A 20223-nucleotide genomic window follows, 5' to 3' on the forward strand; every position below is an offset into this window, starting at 1 on the left:
GTTGTGGGGGCCTGTTGGCAGGTCCCTTCAAAAAGGGGGCCCCCAGATCCCACCCCTCATGTGACTGAGTATGGGGTACCACAACTCAGTCACAAAAAAGTGTCAAAAGAAATAAAAACACACACAGTTTTTGACAATTCCTTTATTAAAATTAAAAACAAACAATGCCCCCCCCCCCATGTATATCTATTGTCAATTTACAATTCCTGCCGCACCGCTGTACCCAAAAAAATAAAGAAACTGCCTGTTAAATGTTAATGTTAAATGTTAATGTCAAATGTATAATGTTAAATGTTAAGTGTTAAATGTAATGTGTTATGTAAATATGTAATGTACATGGTTGTATTTTTATATGCTGAGTCTTTGAATGTTGAATTTCTCTTTTGTTGTGTTTTGTAAATTTATTTTCTTAAAAAAATAATAAAAAGAGTTGAAACACTTAAATAGGTAAGGGGCGAAGCCACCTGACGACGTCACCTGGTGGCACCGCCCCCATGTGACGTTACCAATCTGTGTATGCTGGGTCCCGATGTTGAGGGCATGTGGCCTGGTACAGTACCGGAAGGGGAGGTGCTTGCGCATCCCCCCCTTTCCTGGCCTACCAGGCTGCATGCTCGAAGAAAGATCTGCCATGATTTGACCTATGGGGGGACCCCATACCATTTTAAAAATAAATGGCATGTGGTTCCCCTTATGATCCTTACCAGACCCAAAGGGCTGTTTTTTTCTAATTTTTTACTAGCGGTCAGGTGCATTGCTTCAATCAATCAGGGCTTAGAATGCACTGTGCAGCACGCGGTGCATTGTAGGGAGCTCGGCGGGTGTACCTCCCGCTGAGCGCCCTGCGAAATCCAGGTGTTTGCCAAACGAGCTCATTCGGGCTGAACCTATGCTCGGTCCGAACTATTCGCCCAACATTAATCACAAACAAACAAAACATATACCAGAACACTTACCCGCCAGCCTGCAAAACAACAAAATTATGCCTGTCTAACAATTTTGCATTGCCCTTCCATGTGCACCTAACCGCAAAGGCTGGTAATAGTTTGGAGTAGTTGACACTTTTTTGTACAGTGGGTTGAATTGAGTGTGGGTACACACTGGACGCCTTCTCCAACATTGTGCTCTTTCTTAGCATTACGTGCATCCCTGTGCCTTTACGGAGGGGCGGGCTCCCTCCAGGCACACCTATCCATTGCTATATGTGCTCCTATTTAGGAGACTTTGAAAATAATAGAGTAAGGACTGCAGTATACAGAGGAGCCTTGATGTGGGCACTGCAGCTTATGCAAATATTTGCAAATGTGTGCAAACAAAACCCTCTGTTGTTAACATAAATTGTTATCCAGGGTCAATTTGGTTGTTTTTCAGACTGACTGGTAAGTGTGCTGGGCTATCTTTTGTTTTCTTTTTGGTGTACGTTGCCCTTCCATGTGCACCTTACTGAAAAGGTTACTTTTAGGTTGGGGTGGTTGGCTACCTCTGTTTTGTACAGTTGGTTGAATTGGGTGCGAGGACACACTGGGTGACTTCACGGTCATTGTGCTCTTGCTGGGCGTCATGTGTGCCCCTGTGCTTTTAATGAAGGGTGGGCTCCCTCCAGGCACACCTGCCTTTAACCACTTCCCCTCCAGAAGATTTTACCCCCTTCGTGATCAGGGCAATTTTTTGCTATTTGACACTTCACTACCTTAATTGGTAATTACGCAGTCATATAACACTGTACACAAATTACATTTTTTTTTTCTCACACAAAGAGAGCTTTGGTGGTGTTTGATCAACACAGAGTTTTTCATTTTTTTTATTAAATAAAGGAAAAAGTAAAAAAACAAAAGCAATATTTTTTACTTTCTGCTATAAAACATATCCAATTAAAACATTTAAAAAAATAATTTCTTCATACATTTAAGCCAAAGTATATTCAGCTACATGTCTTTGGCTTGCATGAACGTTATAGCATCTACAAATGATGGTATATATATTGGAATTTGTATTTCTTTTTTTCTATACTGGCAATGGAGGTGATTAGCGACTTAGCCCTTGTACACATGGTCGGACATTCCGACGGAAAATGTCCAATCAGACCGTGTTGTCGAATAATCCGACCATGTGTGGGCTCCATCGGACTTTTTCCATCGGAATGTCCGACCAACAAAGTTTGAGAGCTGGATATAAAATTTTCCGACAACATGATCCGATCAGACTCGTTTGTAGAGAATTCCGATCGGACAAAGTGCCACGCATGCTCAAATCAAAGTACGAGAGCAAAGCTATTGGCTACTAGGCTGAACATGGTCCAGTTGGAACGAACGAACGGCATCACGTTACAAACTATCAGATTTTCCGACAACTTTGTCTGACCATGTATATGCAACACCAGTTTTGGACAAAATCCGTCAGAAAAAATCCAACAGATTTTGTGGTCGGAATTTCCGACCGTGTGTACAAGGGCTAATAGTGGGACCGTGATGTGCGCCGGAAAATCTGACACTAACTGACACTAACATCACCAGTGACACTAACACAGTGATCAGTGCTAATACTATACACTGTCACTGTACTAATGACACTGGCTGGGAAGGGGTTAACTGTGCGCCTAAAAATGTGTGCTGCTTCTACTAATCGATGTGGCTGATTTCTCTCCCTTTCCAGGGGGAAAAATCAGCCACATCACCGCTCTTTACACAGAGCCCTGTGTTGTTAGTAAACGCAGGGCTCTGTACTGTAATTCGCTAAGCCAATTAGCAGGTGCCTGCCATAAATCATTGGCCGGGACCTGCTGACCGTCTTCTGCTGAACTGAATCACAGTACAGATGGGGCAGTGGGCGCACGCTCCCCCCTTACCTGGAAATTTTAAACAGAAATCCTGTATAGAGGCACAGGCAAGAAAACTGGAAGAAGTGTTTCACAGGAACCTGGCGTTACAGCAGGGACTGGGCACTGCTGCTATGCTCTAGAGGCTACTGTGAAAAAAAGAATAAATGCACATTTTCTTTCCTGCAAAAAAAATGTGCATTTACTATTATTATTTTTTTTTTTAAAGATGAACTTAGCCTTTAATATTGCTTTTTACCATGCATCTATCTTATTCCCCTGGGGACCCGTGTGTGTCCCAGCAGACAGCGTGGCGGGACAGGAAGAGGCATAGACTCCCGTGGGAGTCTATGCCCAGAAGTGGGTGCAAAAGCCTGTCTTAGACAGGTATCTGCACCTCCCTCCCCCCTGAAAGGTGCCAAATGTGACACCAGAGGGGGGATCAATTTTTGTGTGAACCTCCACTTTAATGCATTCTCTACATTAAAGTAAAAAATATTTTAATGTCAGCTACTCCCCCTATCCCCCTAAATATTTACCTGAGCCTGATCTCAATCCGGTGCATTGTACACCTGCAGCAGCTGTCAGTCAAAAGCTGTTAGAGGAGAATGGGGGGACAGGCTGTGTGTCTGAATAGACTCAAACAGCCCGGCTTGGGATCGAGCATGCACAAGTGCCCCCATGGGGGCTGCTCTGTGCAAAACCATTGCACAAAGCAGGTAAATATGACATGTTTATTATTTTAATGACAACTATTTATTAAGTTTTTTTCACTTTAAAGAGGTAGTAAAGTTAACCTGTAAAAAAAAAAAAAAAAGTCCACCTTGCAGGTTTAAGCCATAATGTGCTAGTATACAGCATACTAGCATGTTATGTTAGACTTAACTTTAGAACCTATCCCTCTAGCGGCACCTTATCACTGCTGACAGAGGTTCCATCTTTTCTCTGCGTTCTTCCGGGTTTGCGAGCTTCGGCCGCCTGATTGGCCAAAGCCGCAATGGCGTCACTCCCAGGCACAAGTATGCCGCTCCTTCAGAGTGCATGCACCGGTGACATTACTGGCTGCTGCTTGCTGGAATGTCTCATAAGTAGTGCGCACTTAAGAGAAATTAATTTTACCTACAGGCAAGCTTTATTATAAGCTTACCTGTAGGTAAAAATGCCACAAAAGGGTTTACTACCACTTTTAACTTTATACTGAGCTCAAACTAATCCTAAATACCAACCATGTTTTCCTGAAGGAGCCGGAAAGCCTGCTGCATATGATTTTCTGCCACTGTGTCACTGTTTCTGCCTTGTAGGTAAGTAAGCAGGGGAAGAGATCTGGCTAGGTGGAAATGAAGGAATGTGGTTTTAAAAGAGGGATGGAGAGTAGTAAAATAATATGGAAGTTGTGGTGGCGGAGATAGTGGGGTTCAGCAAGAGGTTTGAAAATTTAAGTTGTAGGAGGAATGATATATGGCTGCTCTTGGTGGTGAGGAATGAGTGAATCTACCCAGGATAAATCTATGGTTTTAGCAAATCCTGTTTTATTTTGTTGATCCCAAACTGAGCAGTGAATTCCACTGATGTCTATAATAGGAAAATCCTGATAGTAAATTCTGCCAATTTTTTGGGTTAATAGTTAAACTACTGTTAAAAAGACATGGGGCACTAGGCCCGGCCATTGGGGATATTACAGGTGTTGTAAAGGCAGAAGGTTTTTTATCTTAATGCATTCTATGTGTGTAGCAGTCCCCCAGCACCCCCTAATTATTTACCTGAGCCCCTCCAGCAATGTCAACAAATGTCTAAGCCATCCGGGACACTCCTCCTGATTGGCTGAGACACAGCAGCGGTGCCATTGGCTCCTAAAGCTGTCAATCAAAGTCAGCCAATCAGGAAGGAAAGGGGGTGGGGCCAGGTCAAGGCTTCATGTCTGAATGGATACACAGAGCTCTGGCTTGGCTCTGGTGCCTCAATAGAAAGCTGCTGGCTGAGGGGCACTCGATAAGAGGGAGGGGCCAGGAGCAGTAAAGATTGACCCGAAAAGGTGAGGATCTGGGCTGCTCTGTGCAAAACCAACTGTACAGAGGAGGTAAGTATAACATGTTTGTTATTTTAATTTTTTTTTTTAAACAATACTTTACAATCACTTTATCAGGGCAAAAAATGCATAGTATGGAGAAGGTTTTAGATGTGGCTTTGGGACCAACATTGAAAATACACATTATCAAGAGTTTTGGAAAGACAAAGCCCAAAGCGAAGAGATGGGACATTAAGGGTGCAATATTCAAAAAGAAAAAGATATATGTATAAAAAGTTTTTAAATATTTTATTGTAACAACAATCCCATAAAAACAAACAGAAAAAACAGCCTTATAGTCATACAAGGGTGTTATATATAACTTGTGGTCCAGGTAGTGATTCAGTTGGGGTAGTTGTAATTTGCTTATCCCGACATGTTTCGCTTATTACTTCATCAGAGGATATACAAACTACCAAAATAATAACAAAATCACATAAAAAAACAAGTTTAATTACAAAAACACATTTAAGGACAATTTGTATAAATTTATATGTATATACAAACATGCTATCAAAAGGGTATGAACAGGGCTTTAGATAGAAAGGTGTGCTTACCCCCACTTCACCAACCTATCTCCTGCAGAAAAAGTCGTCCAGGTATAATAAAAGATGCAAAGGCAGCGGGCCCAGCAGCCAAATACTACAGCAAGGAGGGCACAGACGATGGCTAGTCAGGACAGATTAAGAAGGAAAGTTTATTTTCTGGAAAGCGAGTTTTTTCATTTTTCATTTTCAACTTTCTTTATACACTAATGGGTTCTATACTTGACCTAGCCTAATTCCATTTTTTTAACCATAACAGTATAGATGTATATAATAGGGGAAAGAGAGAAATATCTACCAAATTATTAATTATAATAATACTAATTAATAATGACCCTTTTATTTTTAGATTGCATTAAAAAGTCAACATATTAGCACTACTCATAAATTTATCTTATCAAAGATGCATATTAATTATATAGTCATATTAGTTTATAAAAAGAGAAATTGTAGTCTGTCAACTTACATGCTCAATAAAGGAATGGAGATTCTTTCCTATAGTCCTCTATTAGTGCTAAACCATTAGGGATATCATAAAGCCCATTAGGAGTAGGTTGGACTGCAAGGAATAGCACACCCACAAGCTATCCAGCTTGCTTCCAGGGTGTCTACAATGTATAGAAAAAATAGGGAGTTAGCAAGTGCAGAATATAGGAATCCTAGCAGAAGGATCAAAATAAAAGTTTTTATCTGAGAATAAAACTTACTAACCGTAGAGATAAATGGATACTGTCCTAGCGCGGCTCCTCCGTGACTGAGCCGGGTCTGGTAGTGTCCAGCTATAAAGCCACCGTCCATCGAGCCGGCGTCTGATGTCACCGGCTCGATGCGGACGTATAGGACAGCACTGCGCATGCGCGAGAGGAGGGAATGGGAAGGGAAACTACATTTCCCATAATGCTCCAGTGATCACACCGGCATTGAGTATCACACTGAAGAACGATCGGCGTGTACATAGGGAATGTAGCGCTAGATGTCATGCGCTCACACTGCCCATAGATGGAAAGCTCCCCAAGCCAACAAGCAACAGATACTGCCAAAAAATGGACACCTCGCTCGGAGGGGAAAACACCCAACCGAGCGAAGGTGCCCTTGGGCGTCCGTATGCTCCTCCATATTGCCATAATCACATAGGCGGCGGGCCAGCGCCAATGCATCTAAGGAAAGATTTCAAAATTCGCAGGGGGATAGTAGAAGGAAAATATGAGGGGAAAGCACCCCCATATGTCAATGAATCCAATAGCGGTCATGGACCGAACTGACCGCAAATCAAGGATGCATAACTATAAAGCCCCAGTCATACCAACAGAAAAAGAAAGAACATCTAATTAATACAAAAATATGAAGTAATATTATAGTTATTTTTATATTTCTAAAAAACATATCAATAATTCATATATATATCTCAAAAAAAAATTCTCTTTTTATAAACTAATATGACTATATAATTAATATGCATCTTTGATAAGATAAATTTATGAGTAGTGCTAATATGTTGACTTTTTAATGCAATCTAAAAATAAAAGGCTCATTATTAATTAGTATTATTATAATGAATAATTTGGTAGATATTTCTCTCTTTCCCCTATTATATACATCTACAGTGGTGTGAAAAAGTGTTTGCCCCCTTCCTCATTTCCTGTTCCTTTGCATGTTTGTCACACTTAAGTGTTTCGGAACATCAAACCAATTTAAACAATAGTCAAGGACAACACAAGTAAACACAAAATGCAATTTGTAAATGAAGGTGTTTATTATTAAAGGTGAAAAAAAATCCAAACCATCATGGCCCTGTGTGAAAAAGTGATTGCCCCCCTTGTTAAAACATACTATAACTGTGGTTGTCCACACCTGAGTTCAATTTCTCTAGCCACACCCAGGCCTGATTATTGCCACACCTGTTCACAATCAAGGCATCACTTAAATAGGAGCTACTTGACACAGTAAGGTCCACCAGAAGATCCTTAAAAGCTACACATCATGCCGAGACCCAAAGAAATTCAGGAACAATTGAGAAAGAAAGTAATTGAGATCTATCAGTCTGGAAAGGGTTATAAAGCCATTTCCAAAGCTTTGGGAATCCAGCGAACCACAGTGAGAGCCATTATCCACAAATGGCGAAGACATGGAACAGTGGTGAACCTTCCCAGGAGTGGCCGGCCGCCCAAAATTACCCCAAGAGCGCAGCGACGACTCATCCAAGAGGTCACAAAAGACCCCACAACAACGTCCAAGGAACTGCAGGCCTCACTTGCCTCAGTTAAGGTCAGCGTTCATGCCTCCACCATCAGGAAAAGACTGGGCAAAAATGGCCTGCATGGCAGAGTTCCAAGGAGAAAACCACTGCTGAGCAAAAAGAACATCAAAGCTCGTCTCAATTTCTCCACAACACATCTTGATGATCCCCAAGACTTTTGGGACAACATTCTGTGGACCGATGAGACAAAAGTGGAACTCTTTGGAAGGTGTGTGTCCAAGTATATCTGGCATAGAAGGAACACTGCATTTCATAAAAAGAACATTATACCAACCCTAAAATATGGTGGTGGTAGTGTGATGGTCTGGGGCTGTTTTGCTGCTTCAGGACCTGGAAGACTTGCCGTGATAAAAGGAACTATGAATTCTGCTGTCTACCAAGAGATCCTGAAGGAGAATGTCCGACCATCTGTTCGTGCACTCAAGCTGAAACGAACTTGGGTTCTGCAGCAGGACAATGATCCTAAACACACCAGCAAGTCCACCACCGAATGGCTGAAGAAAAACAAAATGAAGACTTTGGAGTGGCCTAGCCAAAGTCCTGACCTGAATCCTATTGAGATGTTGTGGTATGACCTTAAAAAGGCCGTTCATGCTCGAAAACCCTCTAATGTAACTGAATTAGGACAATTCTGCAAAGATGAGTGGGCCAAAATTCCTCCAGGACGCTGTAAAAGCCTCATTGCACGTTATCGCAAACGCTTGGTTGCAGTTGTTGCTGCTAAGGGTGGCCCAACCAGTTATTAGGTTTAGGGGGCAATCACTTTTTCACACAGGGCCATGATGGTTTGGATTTTTTTTCACCTTTAATAATAAACACCTTCATTTACAAATTGCATTTTGTGTTTACTTGTGTTGTCCTTGACTATTGTTTAAATTGGTTTGATGTTCCGAAACACTTAAGTGTGACAAACATGCAAAGGAACAGGAAATGAGGAAGGGGGCAAACACTTTTTCACACCACTGTATACTGTTATGGATAAAAAAATGGAATTAGGCTAGGTCAAGTATAGAACCCATTGGTGTATAAAGAAAGTTGAAAATGAAAAATGAAAAAACTCGCTTTCCAGAAAATAAGCTTTCCTTCTTAATCTGTCCTGACTAGCCATCGTCTGTGCCCTCCTTGCTGTAGTATTTGGCTGCTGGGCCCGCTGCCTTTGCATCTTTTATTATACCTGGACAACTTTTTCTGCGGGAGATGGGTTGGTGAAGTGGGGGTAAGCACACCTTTCTATCTAAAGCCCTGTTCATACCCTTTTGATAGTATGTTTGTATATATATATAAATTTATACAAATTGTCCTTAAATGTGTTTTTGTAATTAAACTTGTTTTTTATGTGATTTTGTTATTATTTTGGTAGTTTGTATATCCTCTGATGAAGCAATAAGCGAAAAATGTCGGGATAAGCAAATTACAACTACCCCAACTGAATCACTACCTGGACCGCAAGTTATATATAACACCCTTGTATGACTATAAGGCTGTTTTTTCTGTTTGTTTTTATGGGATTGTTGTTACAATAAAATATTTTAAAATTTTTAATAACATATATCTTTTGCTTTTTGAATATTGCACCCTTAATGTCCCATCTCTTCGCTTTGGGCTTTGTCTTTCCAAAACTCTTGATATTGAAAATACACAATTAAGCTTAGGGGATGCGTTAAAGCTGTATGTAGTGTTATGGACCAGTACATTAAAACATGGTCAAAGCTCACTGACCAACAGATAGAAAATGCTTTGCAATTCACTAAGGTTCCCCTCTTCCCTTTTCTGCAAACCCTTCTGCCGCTAGACATTTTCTATCAAACTCTCATTAGGAATTTAATTCTGGCAGTAGACGGGAAGTCACCCATACTGCTGTGGAACACAGCATCGCTAACTGTATGTAGATAATGCTACTACAGTCCATTATTAGATTGTAAGCTCTTCTGAGCAGGGCCCTCTTAATCCTCTGGTATTTTATTGTATTGTAACTGTATTGTCTCCTTTTTATATTGTAAAGCACTGCGTAAATTGCTGGCGCTATATAAATCCTGAATAATAATAATAATTACAGCACACATCACAATGACATCCTTTTATAATGGAAAATAATGTTTGGGTCAGCTTGGCTCAAACAAACTATGTAATGTGAAATTGAACCTGGAATTCTACTTTAGCAGACTATAGTACATAATATAATGCAGTGTAAAACTTTTACGCCTTTACAGGACAATTTTAATAAGGGAGAATAAGCCTACATGCACTAGAGACAAGGATTACATGGAGGTGTTTTTTTAATAATACATCTGCATTGTTTGCTCTCAAATGAACTATTTTGGTCAGACTACCATTTCTGGATATAGTGTAATTGTAATTGTCAGTTAGAGAGATTAATAAGTAGCACATCTGAAAGAGAGAGAAAGGGCTGAATCGGAGTGGCATCGGAGCATAGCTTCTCAAGTGGGTTAAGTGCAAGCTGGTAGGCATGTGGAACAGGAACTGATCTTAGGAAGTGTATAATGTGCAGTGCCCTCCAAAAATCTAGTTTAAAAGGACCAGAATCCAGAATTTTGTGTTAGGGTGGTAAAACCGGATGGAAGCGCAGATTCCCCAAAATGGGGTATATTGGGGAGTGTTTCTGGGTGAGAAAGATAAAGAGAGGGTCCCTGTATGTTTCTATTCTATTTTTCAATAAACATTTATTGAGAAAAAAGAGAGGGTTTTCATGCACATTTTCAGGGTGGGGCTGATCGTTGATGTCCTATCTACCGAAGGGAAAGGGGGAGGCTGGTAAAGCACCAGGGTGCACTTTGTAGAGGTATGTTGAACTGGGCCTGCTTAATCAATGGCCAAACTTTGAGTTTAGTATGCCTGCACCAATCAATTAGTCTCAACAAATCGGCAGCTTGGTAATATTTTATGGGATCAGGTAAGGCAAGGCCACCATACCATTTGGGAATCATTAGCAGACTTCAAGGTAATCTTGGTTTCTGACTGGCCCAAATTAAGGTGACAAAGAGAGTGTTATTTTGTTTGAAATAAGAGGTTGGTATACTGATCGGTAGGGCTTGAAAGAGATATAATAATATGGGAAATAAGGGCATCTTTAGGCTTTTGCAATGTCCAAACCATGAAAACAGGCCAGAATTCCATTTCTTAAGTTATGTAATAATAATAAAGTGCCAAGATATTTTATGGCCCAGGAGATCCATATGAATTTGAAGTTCCTCTGTAAGTGACTTATTTTGGTCTTGGACATGGCTGCCTCCATCTCATCTGGTTTCAATCAATTGATTTTCAGGTTATCTAGAGTTCCATATTGGTCAGATTCACTGAGGGGGTTAGGAAGCAAGATGTGGGGGCTCATGAGAGAAAACAACATAGCATCTGCATAAGTAAAAACTTTATTTTAAGAGGCCCCAATTTGTACCCAGGAGATGGGTAGAAGGAGCAGTGAAACACAAAGAGGGGGCTTTGGGACTTTAAATGAGGTGTGTGGGATCACACAGCTCCATCCCTATCTATATGCAAGAAAAAGAGAGTTTGGGACTTTAAATTAAGTAGATCTAGCATGGCTAAAAGATGAGTCAGTGTAACAAGTCATGTTTTATTAATTAAAAAGCATGAAATGGCAATATGAGTACATACATAATAAATAAGCATAACAATCACATATTAGTGACCAGATATTCATAAAAACAATCATAGCAACTTGGAGATGACATATTGAGGTATCAGACAATTGTCCATAGTAAAGAATCGCTTGAAAAGCAGCATGGTGGGGTAGCTTGGGAGTGGATGAAATAAAACCATGTAAAAAGAAAAGGGTGCATCAAAATTGGTCCGATGCACGTTTTGCGGTTTCCTACCGCACCATTAGGGGCGAGTGCACCAGTAAAAAAGCATAAATAAACAATATGGTCCAAAATTACACCCAAACACAAGGGGGCTATATACTGAGGCTCTTTATAGGTGGTACAGTGCTAAAAATAGTGCCTGTAAAAAGCCTCTCCTGTCTCTCCAGTGTGAAAGCCTGAGTGCTTTCACACTGGAGCAGTGCGCTTACAGGACTGTAAAAAAATTCCTGCAAGCAGCATTTTTGCAGCACTGTAGGAGCTCCTAAAGCACCCCTGCAGCGGCACTTTGCGGGCGGTTTTCTCCCTTTTTCGGCTGCTATCGAGGGTTAAAAGTGCCCCGCTAGTGGCCAAATAGCGCCACTAAAACCGGTAAGGCATTAAATAGAAGCGCTTTACCGCTGACCCCCTTCCGCCCCAGTATGAAAGTAGCTTAAGCCTCGTACATGCGATCAGATTTTCCCCAGACAAAACCTCTGACTTTTGTCTAAAGGCGTGTGCCTGGATTTTGTCTTGCATACAAACGGCAAGGAAATGTCTGCCAACAAACACTAACCAACTACATGGTTTTCAACTCTTTAGCGCCACCCTTTGGGCTCCTTCTGCTAATTTCGTGTTAGTAGAAGTTTGGTGAGTGTTGATTCGGGCTTTTTTATTTTGCGCTTTTCAGTTTGCGCTTTTCATTTCATGCTTTTCAGTTAGTTTCTGAATGGACGTTCGTCAACCAGACATGTTGTGGAATCGGAGGCGATAACGTGTTATTTATTATTGGCCTTGGAATTTCTTTGACCCAAGTCCAGTCCAGGAACAGGAGGGGGAGGAGGATTTATTGGACCAAAAATTGGTTGCTTTATTAATCGTGACCAATTATGGCATATGCCATTGCTGCAGGAGCTCCAGGAGAACAATCCAGATGTTTTTCGGAATTGTCTCCTGATGACGGACCCCTGCTTTCACCAACTCTTGGCATTGCTGACCCCCTATATTAAGAAGCAGAACACATACATGAGGCTTTTATTTTATTTTTTGGTTGAATAATAATGATTTGATTTGGTATATTTTCTATATTTTTGGATGCATATAATGTACTTTTGGTTAAGTTCTATTGGCAGATAGCATGTGTCATTTTCTTTGTTTTCTTTTTTTAATGCACAATAAAAAAAATTGTGTAGAATGATACTTGGCTATGTGTGACCGACCGCTTCTGGCTCCTCCTTGCTTCCAAGCATGCGTGTTTGTACTTTGGACTTTTGTCCGAGGGACTTGTGTACACACGCCTGGAAAATCCAACAACAGACATTTGTCCGTGGAAAAATTTAACACCTGCCATCCAAAAATTGTCAGCGGAAAATCTGACAACAATTGTCCGATGGAGCGTACAACAGCCTGTCAATCACACTTTTTTTTCCCTGTCAGAAAAAACGGTTGTGTGTGTACGAGGCTTTAAAGGAGGGGAGAAATGAACCCACATACTTACATTTCAATTAAGTCTAGACCATGTGAACATAAAAACTGGTGGCTGCTTGAAATGTTCATCCCTGGAGCTGAGGAAGGGGCCCACAGGAGAGCCAGAAGCACACAATGATCCACAGAGAAAAAGAAACAAGTGGTCAAAAAGAAAACCATTTGGGCTCCAATGTTGTAAAAGTGAATAAATTAGGTGCTATCTTACCCCCTATAGAATCTCCAAATTTCTTCTGTTCCCAATCTCCCTCATGCTGGAGAGGATGTGGTTCGGTAGGCCAACTTATGCATATTTTTTGGTCCTGCAGGAATTTAACAAACTTCTGAAACAATATATTTACCACAATCTTGGATACTGGGATCTTTACTGCACCCTCTTTAGCATTGGCACTACTAAAAATAGGCATAGTACCATTCCCACCTGATTGCCCAACAATTGTCAGCCATCTGCTGTTAGCGGTCAGATTGCTCATAACTAGAAGATGGAAAACAAACTTATCACCCAATGTGTTAGATATAGTGAAAAAAAATGTGCTTATAAAGTGCTAGCTTACAAACATGGGGGCAAGCAACTATTTGACTATCACTGGGACCTTTGGAATCTATGGATTAAGAACCACTGAATGTAATTCGTTATGCTGATATATACAGTGCCTTGCGAAAGTATTCGGCCCCCTTGAACTTTTCAACCTTTTGTCACATTTCAGGCTTCAAACATAAAGATATAAAATTTTAATTTTTTGTGAAGAATCACCAACAAGTGGGACACAATTGTGAAGTGGAACGAAATCTATTGGATTTTTGAAACTTTTTTAACTAATAAAAAAATGAAAAGTGGGGCGTGCAAAATGATTTGGCCCCCTTGCGTTAATACTTTGTAGAGCCACCTTTTGCTGCGATTACAGCTGCAAGTCGCTTGGGGTATGTCTCTATCAGTTTTGCACATCGAGAGACTGAAATTCTTGCCCATTCTTCCTTGCAAAACAGCTCGAGCTCAGTGAGGTTGGATGGAGAGAATTTGTGAACAGCAGTTTTCAGCTTTCCACAGATTCTCGATTGGATTCAGGTCTGGACTTTGACTTGGCCATTCTAACACCTGGATACGTTTATTTGTGAACCATTCCTTTGTAGATTTTGCTGTATGTTTGGGATCATTGTCTTGTTGGAAGATAAATCTCCGTCCCAGTTTCAGGTCTTTTGCAGACTCCAACAGGTTTTCATCCAGAATGGTCCTGTATTTGGCTGCATCCATCTTCCCCTCAATTTTAACCATCTTCCCTGTCCCTGCTGAAGAAAAGCAGGCCCAAACCATGATGCTGCCACCACCATGTTTGACAGTGGGGATGGTGTGTTGAGGGTGATGAGCTGTGTTGCTTTTACGCCAAACATATCGTTTTGCATTGTGGGCAAAAAGTTCGATTTTGGTTTCATCTGACCAGAGCACCTTCTTCCACATGTTTGATGTGTGTCCCAGGTGGCTTGTGGCAAACTTTATATGAGACTTTTTATGGATATCTTTGAGAAATGGCTTTCTTCTTGCCACTCTTCCATAAAGGCCAGATTTGTGCAGTGTACGACTGATTGTTGTCCTATGAACAGACTCTCCCACCTCAGCTGTAGTTCTCTGCAGTTCATCCAGAGTGATCATGGGCCTCTTGGCTGCATCTCTGATCAGTCTTCTCCTTGTCTGAGCTGAAAGTTTAGAGGGACGGCCAGGTCTTGGTAGATTTGCAGTGGTCTGATACTCCTTCCATTTCAAAATGATCGCTTGCACAGTGCTCCTTGGGATGTTTAAAGCTTGGGAAATCTTTTTGTATCCAAATACGGCTTTAAACTTCTCCACAACAGTATTACGGACCTGCCTGGTGTGTTCCTTGGTCTTCATGATGCTCTCTGCGCTTTCAACAGAACCCTGAGACTATCACAGAGCAGGTGCATTTATAAAGAGACTTGATTACACACAGGTGGATTCTGTTTATCACCATCAGTCATTTAGGACAACATTGGATCATTCAGAGATCCTCACTGAACTTCTGGAGTGAGTTTGCTGCACTGAAAGTAAAGGGGCTGAATAATTTCGCACGCACCACTTTTCAGTTTATTATTTGCTAAAAAAGTTTAAATTATCCAATAGATTTCATTCCACTTCACAATTGTGTCCCACTTGTTGGTGATTCCTCACAAAAAAATTAAAATGTTATATCTTTATGTTTGAAGCCTGAAATGTGGCAAAAGGTTGAAAAGTCCAAGGGGGCCGAATACTTTCGCAAGGCACTGTACATGTCATTCTTTCTAAATATTAAATTCAATGCTATTTTTTATACAATCCCTGATATAACTTATTTGGTCAGACCCCAACCTGTTACTGTATTCTCTGCTAGCTAGATGTGGCTAGATGCTAGCTACTGTTACTAAAATGCCCTTGGGGTACTCGTTCCTTGCTTTACTTGTACCTCCACAATATATTTTCAACAATAACAGAACTAAAAGCTCAGAAGCAGGTTTACAATATGGACTGATGTGGGATTACTCAATCAGTTTTAGTTGCCACAGCCAGACTTGCTTATAAAATATAACATTTAGTAGTTGTAGATATATAGCTATCAGTTGCTGTTGTTGGGAATTGGGTTTGGCAGGCCAAGTGGCCGAATTTTAGCTAGGAAAAATGAGGAGTGCAGGGATGGGATAAAAAGAGTAAACATGGAGGTGAACCAAAGGGGGAGAGGAGTGTTGGCACTTATTTAAGTGGAAGAAAGCTGTGTAAGCCCTTGTACACACGGTCGGACATTCTGACAACCAAATCCGTTGAATTTTGTCCGATGGATTTTGTCCGAAACTGTTGCATACACACGGTCGGACAAAGTTGTCGGAAAATCCGATTGTACATAACGTGATGACGTTATTTCGTTAAGAGGGGACTACATTCAGGCTAGTAGCCAATAGCTTTGTTCTAGGAATTTGATCTGAGCATGTGTGGCACTTTGTCCGTCGGAGTAGGCTACACATGATCGGAGTATGTCCGATCGGAGCATTTTGTCGGAAAATTTTACGGACAAGTTGGAAAACTTGGTCCGTCGGATACTCCGACGGAAACAGTCCAATGGAGACCACACAAAGTCGGATTATCTGACAAAGCGGTCCGATAGGACACATTCCGTTGGAATCTCCGACCGTGTGTACAAGGGCTAAGTGTTTAAGACTGAGACTGCAACAGCTAGAAGAAAAAAATCTCTCTTAAATAATTCTAGGATGAAAATAGCTGCTGATGGTTTTGGCTTTAGGGGATTTGTCTTTTGCCTGTTTTGTGGGTATGTGGGCAGCACAGTGTTGGAGTGGATAGCGCTTCTGCCTAGCTGAACTAGGCTCCTCAGTTCCAATTACAACCAAGGAACTACCAGCCTACAGTTTGCATGTTCTCTCTCTGGCTGCGTGGGTTTCCTCCCACACTTCAAAGACATCCTGGTAGGTTAATTGGCTCCTGTCCAAACTGCCCCTAATATATGAGTTAGGGACCTTAGACTATAAGTTCCTTGAGGGTAAGGGACTGATGTGAATGTACAATATATATGTGTAGAGCGCTGCATAAATTGACAGTGCTATATAAGTACATGTAATAAAAATATTATAGGAGAAGTATCGATGCAATCTATATTTTTAAGTAAAAGGCTCTTGTAGAGGTTTGGTAGTCCTATAAATAGTTGAAATCCAAAAATACCAATAAAAATAATCAACTATTACTTCGTATAGTATAGGAAAAAGTTTCTATTTCATTGTTAATGCTTGTATGCAGCTTGTCATTAGACGGAATCTTATTAGGGCTGTCAAATTCAAATCCCATATGTGTTTCAGTGCGGACATCTGACTCATCTGTGTGCCAGCCAAGGTAAAAAAGGAAGATTTACTCTGCATAGAGCTCAAGACAAACTTTCAAAGTTTCATATTACATTTGCCCTGAGATATTGACAGCACAGGATATCATCTGGCTTGTCAAACTAAAATGTGACAGTGTTAAATTGGCTAGGATAATTCCATAGGGGCTGCATTAGCTGTACTGCAGTCACACCAATTACAAAAACTACAACAGCACTTTGGATGATTACCAAGCCAACGATAAAATACAGAAGAAAAGCTTTTAAATATGTAGTGAAGTAAAATTATAGTACTCTGCAATATTGTAACCCTGATAAAAGTGTAAGGAAACATTTTCTAAATTCCCTATTATGAAATTAAGAGTGTAGAGAAATGTAGTAGGAGGATAGTTTGTGACATCGTTCATTTGAAATTCTTAAAACGCCAGATGAAGAAGAAGAAATACAAGGGTCACATTCGTTTTGGGAAAAAAGTTAACTTTACAGCATTTTTTTTTCTAAATGAAAGATGTGGGAACTGTTGAACGTGGGCTTTGGATACAGAGAGTTGAGTGCAGTCAATAAAGTTCTCTCCTCTGTGTATACTTCATCTTTTAATTTACTACCAATCAGATAACTTTAGCCTTTGTTTCCATCTCCAGAGATAAAAGGTCTTCACACCTGTATGGAGTTGTAATATAGTCAAACAGAAAACCGAAACACATACCAGAGGTAATTTTCACCTATCTGATAGAAACTTTCCTAACTGTATTAAAATCATTTTTGGTTAGGTTATATGGGCAGCTTCAATACAAATTCTGCCCCCCTCACACAGGTGGGCTATATTTCAGTGCTGTAGTCATATACTTATAATATATATAAGTGTAGCAGGTCATCTTTACAGTTATATGACTGATGGATGTTTTGAATGAAATCTTAGTTACATGGGAATCACCCATATTTGACAAATTAGCATGAGGGCCTAGGTTTAGAAGCAGTTTGTAAGTCAGGAAATCACACTATGAAGTCATCTAAGGTTGTTCAATACTGAAGAATAGTGCAGAACCTGCAGGAAAAATGGGAAGAATGTGAGACTTCAGATGATGCATGCATAAAAGGTCATATAGTAAATACCATCAGTCACCCTGCATGGAGGAGAGGTGCATCTGAACTCCCTTAGAGGTTTTATAAGTCAGCGAGTGGTAAGTGAGGCTTCCTACTCCCATAAATTTAGAACATGTTGCCCAAATTGCAGCATAAACTATGCTATGACCCTGCTAGGAACTTAGCGAAAGTAAATATGCCTTATGAATATTCTGTTACAATGTGACAAGTTTAGCAGATGAGATCTAGAGATCTACAACTGCTTCAAGTAAATCATATATTACCTTCTATGGGGACTGCATAAAGTGTACAATATACAGAGGCACCTCAAAGAAATACTTTTTAAAATAGAGTACCATAATGACCATAGTACTAAATATTTTCTCCTTTCCTACAACAGACTCTACATTTCAACCAGTGTATAGGATACTGTTGTCAGATATTTTATAGGAGAATGTTCTGTCAAAGCCACTGTACAAAACTTCTGTTGTTTGCCACCTGTTCTGCTTGAAACTGTTCCAAGCTGCTAAAGTACAGTAAACATTATGAGCACATGTTCTGTGTGCAAGCATATTTTATATCCATCCAGGACCACCAATGCCACAGTGGAAAACCAGTCTACATTACTCACTAGAAAAGTATTTACTGTATATATTTTGGATGCTCTCAATGATTACATTGTGTTCAATGACGTGTCTTCATTTGCAATCTGATGGCAGTATGAGTCTAACAAATTAGAATATCAGCACTAGGGTTGAGCAAACCTGTCTCAGCATGCTCCAGGATTTGTTGATCGCCCATTGAATTCATTAGGGGCGAATTGTATTAATCATATCTGGGTATTTTTCAGGCTCATAGGCAAGGGATTTTCAAGAAAAGAGCATGGGAAACAGGACACTACTATAGTAGACATGCACCAATGCAAAAAAAAATTCTAAAAATACCATACAATAGAGAGTTCCCCTTTTTAGTGGGACTTTGATAGTTTAATAGAAAATTTTCACAGACGGAGTCAATGACATCATATTTTGGCATCATACAACATATTTTCGATGTATGATGGATTTTTTTTTGATTCTAATTCTTTATTTTCATACAAGGTGCATCTAACAATCAATGTAACTGCATAGGTACATAACAAGGATCAGACAGAGAGTTTAAAGTGGTTGTAAACCCTTACAAACCACTTTGACCTACAGGTAAGCCTAGATTAAGGCTTACCTGTAGGTCCTAGAAATATTTCCTAAACCTATACGGTTTAGGAGATATTTGCCCGAAGACAGGCACAGCTGTCTACGGCGCATGCGCCGTAGACAGCAGCGCGCAGGCGCACTGAGCGCGGCATTTCCAACAACGGAGCTGCCGCGCGTGTCGGCTCCCGTGTGCATGCGCGGGAGTGATGTCATTGCGGCTTCGCCGAATGACAGCGGCGGAGCTGCGAGACCCCACCGAAAAGATGGATGCGCCGGACTACAGGGGACAGCGGTGACTTCGCTGGCTCCTGTGTCAAGTAAGTGACACATAATGGATTACTATGCGATGCATAGTAGTCCATTATGCTTTGCCTTTGCAGGGAATGAAAGAGGAAGTAAACCCATCAGGGTTTGCTTCCTCTTTAAACATAGTCATAAGATGTGGTTGACATATCAAGTTCACCGGCTTTGCACATCAGGTAAAGCACATGGGGTAAAACAAAAAGAAATCCCCAGTGTAGAGATAAAGCGCTGTGTGCGGGGCTGGGGAGACATCCCGACAGTTGCTTGCACGACCTAAACCTGGTGATGACACATACAAAGTTACGCAACACTACAACATTCCGTACATTTTTATAGTTGTGTGGGAAGCTAAGCAACCCAAAGGTCAGGTAAGCCCAGACATAGGACACATGATGCACACAATAATGCACTTCAGGATGTTCAGAGTATCTGATCAAACAGCCCATGAGTGGGTAAGAGTTGTGAGAGAGGGGTGTGTATCAAGGAAAAGGGAGGGGAGAAAGGGTAGACAACTCTTAAGAGGGGGCAGGGGTCAAGGACCGGTAGGAGCAGGGGGTGAAGCGGGGGATGAAGGGGGAGAGGGGAGGTAAGCGAGGTGGAGAGCAAGTAGCCGAAAATGTAAGCCCTTGTACACACGGTCGGAGATTCCGACAACCAAATCCGTCGGATTTTGTCCGTCAAATTTTGTCCGATGGATCTTGTCCGAAACTGTTGCATACACACGGTCGGACAAAGTTGTTGGAAAATCCGATCTTTCAGAACGTGATGACGTAATTTCGTTACGATGGGACTA

The 20223-nt window shown here is 40.9% G+C and overlaps 2 long non-coding RNA genes across 2 annotated transcripts; one reads left to right on the plus strand and one right to left on the minus strand.

Moving 5' to 3' along the window:
* Nucleotides 1–5104: 5104 nt before the first annotated feature.
* On the minus strand, nt 5105–6248 carry LOC143976019 (uncharacterized). The gene is made up of 4 exons (XR_013272453.1): nt 6137–6248; nt 5892–6033; nt 5438–5549; nt 5105–5292 (listed from the first exon to the last, which is right to left on the minus strand). It is a non-coding gene; the product is annotated as an uncharacterized LOC143976019 (long non-coding RNA).
* Nucleotides 6249–8733: 2485 nt separating this feature from the next.
* On the plus strand, nt 8734–9227 carry LOC143976020 (uncharacterized). Its single transcript, XR_013272454.1, has 2 exons — nt 8734–8898; nt 9043–9227. It is a non-coding gene; the product is annotated as an uncharacterized LOC143976020 (long non-coding RNA).
* The last annotated feature ends 10996 nt before the right edge of the window (nt 9228–20223 follow it).

This window comes from Lithobates pipiens, unplaced genomic scaffold (genome assembly GCF_037356315.1).
Source record: "Lithobates pipiens isolate NorthernLeopardFrog02 unplaced genomic scaffold, aLitPip1_a1.2 Scaffold_13, whole genome shotgun sequence".
NCBI lineage: Eukaryota > Metazoa > Chordata > Amphibia > Anura > Ranidae > Lithobates > Lithobates pipiens.